The sequence below is a fragment of the Lepus europaeus genome, chromosome 3 (genome assembly GCF_033115175.1).
Source record: "Lepus europaeus isolate LE1 chromosome 3, mLepTim1.pri, whole genome shotgun sequence".
In the NCBI taxonomy this organism is placed as follows: Eukaryota; Metazoa; Chordata; class Mammalia; order Lagomorpha; family Leporidae; genus Lepus; species Lepus europaeus.
Window position 1 is genome coordinate 114,920,964 of NC_084829.1, and position 13,977 is coordinate 114,934,940.

A 13,977-nucleotide genomic window follows, 5' to 3' on the forward strand; every position below is an offset into this window, starting at 1 on the left:
AACTTAAAAACAGGAAAAAGTACAACACAGTGTTCTGTATATCAGATAAAATAGTTTAGTTTTTAGGGATTGCCTTTGACAAAGAAGTTACTTGAAATGATGACTGTGCATGTTTAACATCTCAGTTTTATAAATGATTTAAAGTTAATTGTTAAAAATAAATTAGAGTAATAGTTTTAGTAGAACACTACATTTGGGTCTTTTGGTAAATATTTTCTTACTGACATGATAAAAAATTCAAGCATACTGTACAGATACTGAGTTAAATTCTACATATTTTCATATTAGCAAATAATACTTTACTTAAAATGTAGTATCTTTGGGGATTGTTTCAAATTATAAATTTAAAAAAGGAAATAAAAATAAGCTGAACTAGTAGGTAGAGGACAGAGAGAGATGTAGAAAAGTTACAAGCATGAAAATGTATTTTTGGTTTAAAATGGTTTAAAAAGAAAGAAAACAAAAATTTTTTTTAATGAGAGAAATATTATGTGAAAGTTTTGTACTGAGGGCTGGCATTGTGGTCCAGTATGGTTAAGCAGTTCCTGTTTTGCAGGCATTTCATATTGCAGTGCCTGTTTAGGTCTACTGCTCCACTTCAGATCCAGCTACCTGCTAATGCACCCTGGAAGGCAGGGAAGGCCCAAGCACTTGGGGCCCCTTCTCCCCATATGGGAGACCCAGATGGTGTTCCTGGCTCCTGGTCATTGCAGCCATTGGAGAATGTAAGTTCTTTCTCTCTCAGGGCCAGTGCTATGGTATAGTGGTTTAAACCTCTGTCTGTAGTGGTAACATCCCATATGAGTGCCAGTTCAAGTTACAGCTGCTCCACTTCCAATCAGCTCCCTGCTAATGTGCCTGGGAAGGCAGCAGAGCAGAGAGACCCATGTGAGAGACCCAGATTAAACTCCTGGTTCCTGGCTTTGGCCTGGGTCAGCCCTGGCCTTTGAGGCCATTTTGGAAGTGAAATAGTAGATGGAAGATTTCTCTGTCTCCATTTTTGCTCTCTCTCTGTAATTCTTTCAAATAAATAAATAAATCTTTAAAAAAAAAAGAAACTCAACAAGATTGGCATGGTCCTTAATTTTCTGCCTCCCCACCCCACCAGCAATTTCATTTCTTGCAAGTCTATCAAGTACCAAGAACACTGAAGTTAAATTTTCATTATATATAAAAGAGATTTAAAATTTTTGTAATTTTAGACTACTTTTATGTTGGAAAGGATTTCCATATTTTTCATAGATATTTCTTTTTTTCTAAAATTGGACTAGAACCAGTGCCCACATGGGAGGCTGGTTCTGCAGGTGGAGGCTTAGCTCACTATGCCACAGCACCAGCCTCATATGAGGCAACCAGTGACCATATGGGTTGCTGGCACTGGAGACCAGGGCTTTAATCTGCTACACCACAGTGTCAGCCCTATTTTTAAATTTTTTTTTTTAAATTTTTTGACAGGCAGAGTGGACAGTGAGAGAGAGAGAGAGAGAGAGAGAGAGAAAGGTCTTTCTTTTGCCGTTGGTTCACCCTCCAAGGCCGCTGCGGCTGGCGCGCTGCGGCTGGCACACCACGCTGATCCGATGGCAGGAGCCAGGTGCTTATCCTGGTCTCCCGTGGGGTGCAGAAAGATATTTTGCAGTATGCTTGTTTCTGTGTGTGTATGGTTTCACTAAGATTTTCTACACATAAGATCATGTTGTCTGATAGCAGAGGTTTTTTTTTTTTAACTTCTTTCTTTCCCATTTGAATGCCTTTGTTTCTTTTTGTTGTCTAATTACTTTGTCTAGTATTCCTAATATTATGAAAAATAGAAGTGATGTAATTGGGGTGAAGTGAAGATAAGATGTGAAAATATGAATAAATGAAGTGAGTATATTGGGATTGGCACTGTGGTGTTGTGGTCTAAGGCTCCACCTACAGTGCCAGTATCCCATATGGGCACTGGCAGGTGTCCTGGCTGTTTCTTTGCCTGTCACTCAGCCTTACAAATAAATGAATAAATCTTTTACAAAAAGTTTTGTTGTTATGTAGAACAATAGGATTATTTCAGAATGGAAGAAATGAAAGATAGGGCAAGATTAAATGTTTATGTTTCAGTAGGTTGTGAAAGATCTGAGCATGTCATGAAAGATTTAAAAAGATTCAGTTTTACTTAAAAAGTTGGTATGAATAATTTGGCTATATTTAGAAAATATTGTTTATAGATTTCTCTAAAGTTGAGCATTATTACGCTAATGTAAAACATAATTTGACTTTCTTTTTTTGTATGTAAGAAAAGTTTTACTACTATGTTGGTATTTTGGCAAAATTATCATAATGGGCTTAAAAGGCAGAAAGACATACTATTTTTTTATTGCTCTATATTTTATTTTATTCTTTTTTTCTTTTACTTTCTCTTTTAGTAAAAATAACTAGCTGATTTTTAATTTATATTATTTTATTTTTTTTTAGAAAGCTTTTCTTTAGTAAATACAAATTTCATAGGTGCAGCTTTAGGAACATAGCAGTTCTCCCTACCTGCCCGCCCCATACCTGCCCTCGTACTCCCACTTCTGTTCCACCTCCTACTCCCTCTCCCATCCCATTCTTCATTAAGGTTAATTTCTAATTATCTTTATATACAGAAGACCAACTCTATACTAAGTAAAGATTTCAACCCACACAGAAACACAAAGTATAAAGTACTGTTTGAACACAAGTTTTACCCTTAATTCTCATAGTACAACTCATTAAGGACAGAGGTTCTACATGGAGAGTAAGTGCACAGTGACTCTTGTTGATTTAACAATTAACACTCTCTTTCTCTCTCTCTTTTTTTGTTTTGACAGGCAGAGTTAAACAGTGAGAGAGAGAGACAGAGAGAGACAGAGATAGAGAGAAAGGTCTTCCTTCCATTGGTTCACTCCCCAAATGGCCACTAAGGCTGGCGTGCTGCGCCAATCTGAAGACAGGAGCCAGGTGCTTCCTCCTGGTCTCCCATGCGGGTGAAGGGCCCCAGCAGTTGGGCCATCCTCCACTGCCTTCCAGGGCCACAGCAGAGAGCTGGACTGGAAGAGGAGCAACCAGAACAGAACCCGGCGCCCCAACTGGGACTGGAACCCGGTGTGCTGGCGCCGCAGGTGGAGGATTAGCCTATTGAGCCGTGGCACGGCCTGATGGTCTCTTCTTTCCTCTGGGATCTCACGGAGATCCTTCATGTAGATCATTTTAGCCATAGTGTTTTGGATTTCTGTGCCTGTAGTGCCCATGAGAACTTTTCAGCCAGATCTGAATCCCTTAAGGGCTGATTCTGAGGTCAGAGTGCTGTTTAGGGTATTTATCATTCCATGAGGCTGCTGTGTGGACTGTTTCCCATGTTGGATCATTCTCTACTTTTTAACTCTATCTATTGTTATTAGCAGACACTTGGAAGAAAGACATCCTATTATAGGCTCTAAAGTAACAAAAGAATTTTGTACAATTAACATATTATAGACTTAGGATTTACTCAATAAATAACAGACCCAGAAATGAAATGAAATCTGAAACATTAAATCCAGAATTAATACCTACAACATCTCTGAAGGTAAAGCCTGCTCCATTCTCTCCTAATGTACTCATTCTTCTTACCTTTCTCCCAAAGATAATACTCTCAATCCCAAAAGAAGGGGATACAAAGCCCCAGTTCTGAGAACACACAGCCAGAGGGAAAGCTAATACTGACTCAGATTTGAGAGTTTTTCTAGGGAAATGCTGAACTCACTGCACACAATTCAATCCTATGGTTGTTATGAGGAAGGTTCAGGGATCCTAAGTAAGGTAGTTAAAAGTCAAAATATATAGTATTGTTCATATCAAATGGTCTTTTCATAAGATCAATTTATAAAAAAACTATAATTAAAATATTTCTTATACTTGTTTATTACATATTCAGTGATACAGCAGGGCAAGGGCATTTATGTTTTTGTTGGCTTAGAATCCACTTTGTTCTGCTTACTTATTTTGGTAATGAACAAGAAACATATACCATATCTTCCCAACATTCAAGTTTCTTTACTTTTATTAATTACATTAATTAAATTAACTAATTTTTTACTTTAGGCAATCATCCCAGAAACAGCACAAGGCAGGATGCTGTTGAAGGCGTAGTTGCTTTATTAGAGAGGGAATGTGGACAGGGCATGAGGACGGTTCCCCCATTCCAGGAGGATGGGAACAGTCCTGGCTGTGCTTGACAGTGGGATGTGTAGTCACAGACGTGGTAGCCAGGGAAGCTAAGTGGGAAGACATCAGTTGTGAGAGCACCACACAAGCCTGGCTATAGGCCAAGCCTCGGGCAGCTCCCTTGAACATTCTTCATTGAACCGGACAGGATGAGACCGTAAATGAGCTAATTATAAAAGTTTTATTTAAAAAAATCTGGACTTACATTTGAAAAGCTCAGAAAATTGTCATCTGTGTATCACAAGTTGCTAGGCCAAAATATAAAAAATGATAAAATTATAGCTTGTTCTTAATTCTTTTCAAAAAGGATTATTATTATTATTATTTAATTTATTTGAGAGGCAGAGTTACAGAGAGATGGAGAGATAGAGGGAAAGGTCTTCCATCTACTGGTTCACTCCCCAAATGGCTATAATGGCCAGACCTGGGCTGATCTGAAGCCAGGAGCCAGGAACTTCCTCCAGGTCTCCCATGAGAGTTTAGGGGCCCAAGTTTTGGGGGCAAATTCCACTGCTTTGCAGGCCATAAGCACAGAGATGGATGGGAAAAGAAGCAACTGGGATGTGAACCGGGGCCCAAATGGGATGCTGATGCCAGAGGCAGAGGCTCAGCCTACTACACCACAGCACCAGCCCCAGAATTAATATTTTTTAAAGCACATGTACACTACTTCCCATCAGCAAGTCCTGTGAGGAGATGGAGCAACCCAGCCCTCCTTGAGCCCCCAGAGGCTATGAGCTGTGGACCTGTCTTAGAGGACAGTGCTCACAGTTGGGGCAGGGAGCTGGCCCACAGTGCAGAAAAGATTGCTGCAATACAACAGAGGGATGTACTGGACTAAAACTTTGACATTAAATAAAAGAGGGAAAGAAGCTGGAAACATGCAGCCCTGCCAGTCAGGTTGGGGCAGAGTGAGGCACATGCGACCTAGAAAACTTTGTCCAAGAGGAATGGGAACCAGGTATCAAGGGTCAAAGTTTGCATTTCTCTTTGTAGTCTGTGTCCTCTGTTGACACCAGCAGGTTGAGGACAGACAGAAGCATATCTGGAATCCTCATCCCCTGCATAGCATTTGCCCAAGCCCCAGCTCCAAACACCATAGCAGCTCTGTAACACTGGCAAGACGTCATAGAAAACCAACTGTGTGGCACAGGGAGGCCACAATGCACCTTTTCACAGGGCAGAGAGGCATGGGGTGATGTCCCTATGGGAGCTTTGCTGTTCTCAGGTGGGCACCAGGCCTGGGGGGGAGGCAGGCATATAGAGTCACTGAGAACCGTGGTGGTTCTTTATGACTTCAAAGATGGTACATCAAAGACCAAAGTAGAATGTGGAGCCAAATGTGTTGGTGTTTAGAGAGGGGGATCTGTTCACGACAACAGGCTTTTCCACCATATGACCCAGGAGCTCCTGGAGATTGTCCTACTTGCTGTAGGCTATACATATTTCTGTCTGATTCTCTGCGTTTTCTTTCTTTATGGCTGCTGGGATCTTGAACTTACAGCAGTGACAGATGTTAAAATTGTAATGTCCAGGGTAATTGGTGTGTAGGACAAACTTCTTCATTTTATGTGTATTTGCATCAAATCAGATGTCTACTCCAAGAGTGAAACAGTTAAAAAAAAGCAGTAATGGCACTTAGGTGGGAATTGCTTATAAGCACAAGCATAACAAATTTTCATCTTGTCTTCACATTTATAAAAAACCTCGTGTGGAAAGCCAGGCATGCCAAAAACATCTTGGCAGGCATCACCAAAATATACTGAAATTTCAAATGCGCACTTCTTGGCATTTGCCAGCAGGCTGGGTCCAAAACCTGCAGCAAGTAGACAAAGTTGTAAGCCTGAGGGTCCAGTTCCAGCTCAAAGAACATCTACACTTTCGGTATAAACACTGTCCAGGAAACAGCTCAGGGCCATCGCAGGAGCCTTGTGTCCTGTAGGCTGTTTCCATTGTAGATATACATTTGTTTTACAGTTGCTCTGTGGGGTATTTGAACAGAAAATAGTCCCTGGGCAAAACTGGGCTCATACTTGGGAGCCTGAGTCCAGCAGTCTGTCTGAAAAGAAAAAGGCAGTACTCTGAAGTTGCAGTGGAAGTGGTGCTCAGCAGAGTTGTACACTCTAGGACGGGTCACACCCAAAGACTCAATGGTAGGAGCTGTGGCCTTAGAATTGAAATGCACTCCACAATATTTTAATTTTACTTCAGTCAAGTCATTTAGTTCACTCACCTTAAGTCTCTGATTGAGGACATCAAACAAAAGTTTGATCCTGTCCAGAGTCAGGTTAAGAATGAGATCATACCTTAAAGGAGCCAACTGTGGGCAGTCTCTTGCTTCCCCTACTAATGAACTCTGGAAGCCAGAAAAACAAAAGCTGCTGCAATGTGTCTTCTGCTTCTAGCCTGCAGCTTCTGCGTCATGACTGTGGCTGAAAAGAAACTCTTTTCCAGGCTTCAGTAGAAATGCTTGTTGGCTACAGAGACCTGGACACTTTTGATGTGACAGTGCTTCTGAAGAATGGTTAATGCCTGAGCCAGAGGCATTCTTGAATCTTTAGTTTTCCCCATACAGTCTTGGAGGGCAGGGAGCTTGTCTGTCTCATGCATTGCTGCGCCCTCAGCTCCCAAGCACCACGTCAGGCACACTTGCTGATGGTCATGTGCATCAATACTCTTTCCTGCCATTCCTCTAAGGTGCTCAGGTCTTTACCACAAGCTGTATTTTTTCAGTTCATCCCTCATTCAACCAACCACCCATTTTCTGATTCACATTTCAAGTATTTTCTGTAGACCTTCGGTGTGAATTTCCATTGCTCGTTCCCTAGAGTGTTCAGGCACCCCCTCCAGGTCTAGAGTTGGTTTGGCTCGACAGGCCCATCCGGCCTTCTTGAAGCAATGCAGATGGGAATGGAGCTCATTTCACTGGTAGCTGCCTAGAGTTTATTTTTACCAATAAAGTTAAAGCATTTACTTTTTCTTCCTATTTTATTCCTCCAAAATTCAAAAACTACTTGTGAGTGCTTTTTGTTTTTCATGACAATGTGATTGTTCACACAAGTTCCATAGGAATCTGTTTTCTTCTTAATAGGATACAACTGGAATCACATATATAAAACCATACTCAGAATACATGATTTTAAAGTTTTGCAGCAATATAATAATTAAATAAGATTATCATTTAAAAAATTTATTTGGTAAATATAAATTTTGAAAGTACAGTTTATGGATTACAAAGGACTCCCCCCCCCCCCCAGTAACTTCCCTCCCACCTGCAAACCTCCCATCTCCTGCTCCCTCTCCCATCCCATTCACATCAAGATTCATTTTCAATTATCTTTATATACAGAAGATAGATTAAAGATTTCATCAGTTTGCACCCACACAGAACATAAAGTGTAAAATACTGTTTGAGCACTAGTTATAGCATTAATTCACGTTGAACAACACATTAAGGACAGAGGTCCTACATGAGTAATAAGTACACAGAGACTCCTGTTGGTGACTTAACCATTTGACACTCTTGTTTATGGTGTCAGTGATCTCCTTAGGCTCTTGTCATGAGTTGCCAAGGCCATGGAGGCCTTTTGAGTTTGCTGACTTCGATCTTATTTAGACAAGGTGATAGTCAAAGTGGAAGTTCTCTCCTCCCTTCAGAGAAAGGTACCTCCTTCTTTGAGGGTCCGTTCTTTCCACTGGGATCTCACTCACAGAGATCTTTCATTAGGTTTTTTTTTTTTTGCCAGAGTGTCTTGGCTTTCCATGCCTAAAATACTCTCATGGGCTCTTCAGCCAGATCTGAATGCCTCCATGGCCGATTCCGAGGCCAGAGTGCTGTTGAGGAATCTTCCATTCTATGAGTCTGCTGTGTATCTCGCTTCCCATGTGGGATTGTCTCTCCCTTTTTAATTCTATCAGTTAGTATTAGCAGACACTAGTCTTGTTTGTGTGATCCCTTTGACTTTTAGACCTATCAGTATGATCAATTGTGAACTGAAATTGATCACTTGGACTAGTGAGATGGCATTGGTACACGCCACCTTGATGGGATTGTATTGGAATCCCCTGGCATATTTCTAACTCCACCATTTGGGGCAAGTCCGAGTGAGCATGTCCCAAATTGTATACTCCTCCCTCTCTTATTCCCACTCTTACATTTAACAGAGATCACTTTTCATTTAAATTTAAACACCTAAGAATAATTGTGTGTTAATTACAGAGTTCAACCAATAGTATTAAGTAGAACAAACAAAAAATACTAAAAGGGATAAACTATTAAATTGTACATCAACAGTTGGGACAAGGGCTGATCAAGTCACTGTTTCTCATAGTGTCCATTTCACTTCAACAGGTTTCCTTTTTGGTGCTCAGTTAGTTGTCACTGATCTGGGAGAACATATGACATTTAAGATTATCACTTTTGAATAGGCCCTATTACCTGAGAAAATTAGATGTTGCAGCAAAAAAAAAAAAAAAAAAAAAAATGGAAACTGTGCCTTGATTGTGCCTCCTAACTTTGAGAATTTTCTAAATCTGAGAATATATGGTAAACAACTTCTCCTACTGCACTTTTACAGATAGTCAACCCTCAAACTATAATGCAGTTCCTATTACATTAAACTCTATTTATTGTTTTTAAGATGAAATTCAATTTATTATGTTCTTTTTGGTGTTTGTTTTATATTATGTTTTTTGAGTTTATGCCTGTGGCCTGTCAGAATTCTTTAGAAGTACAGCTCCCACCAAAATAATGCTGGTGCATCACTTTTTAAAAAAAATTTTTAAATTTTATTTATTTATTTATTTATTTATTTATTGACAGGCAGAGTGGATAGTGAGAGAGAGAGACAGAGAGGAAGGTCTTCCTTTTCGCTGTTGGTTCACCCTCCAATGGCCACTGGGACCGGCACATTGTGCTGATCCGAAGCCAGGAGCCAGGTGCTTCTCCTGGTCTCCCATGTGGGTGCAGGGCCCAAGGACTTGGGCCATCATCCACTGTCTTCCTGGGCCATAGCAGAGAGCTGGACTGGAAGAGGGGCAACCGGGATAGAATCAGGCGCCCTGACTGGGACTAGAACCCGGTGTGCCGGTGCTGTAAGGTGGAGGATTAGCCTGTTAAACCACGGTGCCGGCTGTGGTGCATCACTTTTAAAAATAACATTTATTTATTTAAAAGGCAGAGGGGGAGAGAGAAAGAGAGAGGGAGAGAGAGACAGAGAGAGAGAGAGAGAGAGAGATCTCTTCCACCTACTGGTTCACCCCCCAAATGGTCACAACAGTTAGGGCTGGGCCAGGCTGAAGCAAGGAGCCAGAAACGTCTAGGTATCCCACATAGGGTGCAGGAATTCATGTATGTGAGCCATCATCTGCTGTCTACAAGGCACATTAGTAGGGAGTTGGTTGAGAAGCAGAGTAGCCAAGAGTTGAACCCGCATTCCAAAATGGGATGCAGTTATCCCAAGGGGAGGCTTGAGCTGCTGTGGCACCCTTGCCCCTGGCACAGCACTTTGAAAGGATGACTGTCAGCTACAGAACATAGAAAGTTAAACTTAACAATGGGCTGTAGGTACAGGTAGCCTAAGAACAACTGCTTCTCTAACCTATTTGTTGCTTGAACATGGCTAAAAGAATTTCTGACACTAACTCCTGGTGATTAATAACTTTCTCTCTGGTGTGAGGCCAACGGCCAGCACAGGTCCATTTTGGCAACAAAGATCGAAGACAATATAGCTACAGAATGATGATTGGCCACAATGTTGTCAAATAAAGATCTCTTTCAAAAGGGGATATATAAAGTTGCTTACTGAAGTGCTAAAAAATGACTTACTTTTTTTTTTTTTTTTTTGGTAAATGAGAAGTAAAAGAATCAGGCTGGGCCTTATTTTGGATTTATATACAATTTTGCCCCTCTAAAATTTGCCGATGTTTGGCTCAATCCTTCCTAGAATGTATCCCTCTAAAAAGTTAATTTCTAAACTCATTTGATACTTCAAAAGGAAGAACAATTTTGTATGTGAAAAAAGGTGAGACATGATTTGATAAGTGAAACAGTGGGATATGTGAAATGTTTTGTTCAAGGGAAAAAAGAAAAAATAGTTTTCCTAAAGTAAAATGTGTGTTATTCATTGAGAAAGAGGAAAAGTACAGAACAATCCAGTAAAAATGTTGTAAATGGTTTATAACAGATAAATCTTATGTAAAAGCAGCTGGAAAAGTTCAAAGGGAATTATTGGTACGGATTTCCAAAAGTTGAGCTTTAATATCAAAGGTACACTGACACAATACTAGAATTTGATTCTCTGTGTTGAAGCAACACGTTTTCTTAAAATATTGATGTTTTAGTAAATATTTGCAAGAAACTTTGATCTTTAATTTTGAAATCTGTTTACTTTCAACTATCTTTTGAACTGCCGCTTCTCCTTTTTAGAGTTTCTAGTAAATCGATGACTCTTTTCCTCAACTTGCTTGTCAGCTCATGTGAGCTCTTTTCTCCCCCACTCACCAAGTTCTCAGTCTATTATGACCTGAACCTAAAAACATTTATGTTAAAAACCCAAGATAACAGGATAACTAAAATCTTTACTCCTGGCCTTTCTTGCTATTTTTAAATGTTCCCTGTAATCAGATGATTTTTCTATTCAAATTTTTCTTATTTACATCCTTTTGTAACAGGATGTATACTCATAACTTTGGAATACTCTATTCCAGTGTCTATTTAAATTTGAATACTTTTCAATCAGGTTTCATCTCCAGGTTATCCAGATGGGCTTCATGTAAAGAGAAACAAACAATCTCATTAAACTCTAAAATCAACACAATTTCCTTAAAAAAGTGTTCAGTCATGGTTTGCCACTAGATTATATCCTAGTTGAGCAAGGAGGTATCTAAGCTGTAATTAATTAGACTTGCCAGATAGACATAAATAAACAATGGAGGATAGAAACTAAAATCTGCAAAATCTATGAACAAGCAGAGTGGTTATATCAGTACCACAGGCAGGAGACAACAGCCAACTCTATTCGGACCACCATAAAGGCAGTTCTTTCTTCTCTCATCTGGATCTTATCCCTCCTAGAGTCTTGATAGTCTTTATACTGTTACTAATACTTGGTCCTTGCTTACTTAATCTACTTGTGAAGTTTGTGTCTTCTAGGCCATGCAATGATTTCAGCCAGTGCCTAACTTGCCACTGGGACCCTCAGACCATTAGAGAATTTTATTCCTCCCATGTAAGGCATGGCCCATACCCATCTATAGCAGGAAGCAATTATAGAAGATGAGATCTCTTCCTAGTTTCCCTTAAAAATGAAAAATGTAGGCCTGTGCCATGGCTCACTTGGCTAATCCTCTGCCTGCGGCGCCAGCACCCCGGGTTCTAGTTCCAGTTGGGTGCCGGATTCTGTCCCGGTTGCTCCTCTTCCAGTCCAGCTCTCTGCTGTGGCCCAGGAAGGCAGTGGAGGATGGCCCAAATGCTTGCGCCCTGCACCTGCATGGGAGACCAGGAGGAAGCACATCAGAGGATCTCCAATTAGACTCACAGCAGACTTCTCATCAGAAACCCAACAAGCTAGAAGGGAATGGTGAGACATAGCCCAGGTACTGAGAGAAAAACTGTCAGCCCAGAATATTATATCTTATAATATTATGTATTATAAATGAGCTTTCAATTCATCTCAAGGATCTAGAAAATCTGCAGCAAACCAAACCCAAACCCAGTAGGAGAAGAGAAATAATTAAAATCAAAGAAGAAATCAACAGGATTGAATCCAAAAAACATTACAAAAAATCAGCCAAATGAGGAGCTGGTTTTTTGAAAAAATAAACAAAATTGACACCCATTGGCCCAACTAACTATAAAAAGAAGAGAAAAGATCCAAATCAATAGGATCAGAGATGAAAAGGGAAACGTAACAACAGACACCACAGAAATAAAAAGAATCATCAGAAATTACTTCAAGGACTGTATGCCAGCAAACAGGGAAATCTATCAGAAATGGACAGATTCTTGGACACATACAACCTACCTAAATTGAGCCAGGAAGACATCGAAAACCTAAACAAACCCATAACTAAGACAGAAATTGAAACAGTAATAAAGGCCCTCCCAACAAAGAAAAGCCCAGGACCAGATGGATTCACTGCTGAGTTCTACCAGACATTTAGTGAAGAACTAACTCCAATTCTTCTCAAACTATTCAGAAGAATTGAAAAAGAGGGAATCCTCCCAAATTCTTTCTATGAAGCCAGCATCACCTTAATTCCTAAGCCGGAAAAAGATGCAGCATTGAAAGAGAATTACAGACCAATATCCCTGATGAACATAGATGCAAAAATACTCAATAAAATTCTGGCCAATAGAATGCAACAACACATCAGAAAGATCATCCACCCAGACCAAGTGGGATTTATCCCTGGTATGCAGGGATGGTTCAACGTTCGCAAAACAATCAATGTAATACACTACATTAACAGACTGCAGAAGAAAAACCATATGAGTCTCTCAATAGACGCAGAGAAAGCATTTGATAAAATACAACACCTTTTCATGATGAAAACTCTAAGCAAACTGGGTATGGAAGGAACATTCCTCAATACAATCAAAGCAATATATGAAAAACCCACGGCCAACATCCTATTGAATGGGGAAAAGTTGGAAGCATTTCCACTGAGATCTGGTACCAGACAGGGATGCCCACTCTCACCACTGCTATTCAATATAGTTCTGGAAGTTCTAGCCAGAGCTATTAGGCAAGAAAAAGAAATTAAAGGGATACAAATTGGGAAGGAAGAACTCAAACTATCCCTCTTTTCAGATGATATGATTCTTTATTTAGGGGACCCAAAGAACTCTACTAAGAGACTACAGGAACTCATAGAAGAGTTTGGCAAAGTAGCAGGATATAAAATCAATGCACAAAAATCAAGAGCCTTTGTATACACAGGCAATGCCACGGCTGAGGAAGAACTTCTAAGATCAATCCCATTCACAATAGCTACAAAAACAATCAAATACCTTGGAATAAACTTAACCAAGGACGTTAAAGATCTCTACGATGAAAACTACAAAACCTTAAAGAAAGAAATAGAAGAGGATACCAAAAAATGGAGAAATCTTCCATGCTCATGGATTGGAAGAATCAATATCATCAAAATGTCTATTCTCCCAAAAGCAATTTATACATTCAATGTGATACCAATCAAGATACCAAAGAACTTCTTCTCAGATCTGGAAAAAATGATGCTGAAATTCATATGGAGACACAGAAGACCTCGAATAGCCAAAGCAATCTTGTACAACAAAAACAAAGCTGGAGGCATCACAATACCAGATTTCAGGACATACTACAGGGCAGTTGTTATCAAAACAACATGGTACTGGTACAGAAACAGAAGGATAGACCAATGGAACAGAATAGAAACACCAGAAATCAATCCAAACATCTACAGCCTACTTATATTTGATCAAAGATTCAAAACTAATCCCTGGAGTAAGGACAGGCTATTCAATAAATGGTGCTGGGAAAATTGGATTTCCACGTGCAGAAGCTTGAAGCAAGACCCCTACCTTTCACCTTACACAAAAATTCACTCAACATGGATTAAAGACTTAAATCTATGAACCGAAACCATCAAATTATTAGAGAGCATTGGAGATACCCTGCAAGATATAGGTACAGGCAAAGACTTCTTGGAAAAGACCCCAGGAGCACATGCAATAAAAACCAAAATTAACATTTGGGATTGCATCGAATTGAGAAGTTTCTGTACCGCAAAAGA

General features: G+C 39.9%; 1 pseudogene; it reads right to left on the minus strand.

Moving 5' to 3' along the window:
• Positions 1-5,404: 5,404 nt before the first annotated feature.
• LOC133756636 (phagosome assembly factor 1-like) lies at positions 5,405-6,888 on the minus strand (annotated as a pseudogene).
• Between the last annotated feature and the right edge of the window lie 7,089 nt (positions 6,889-13,977).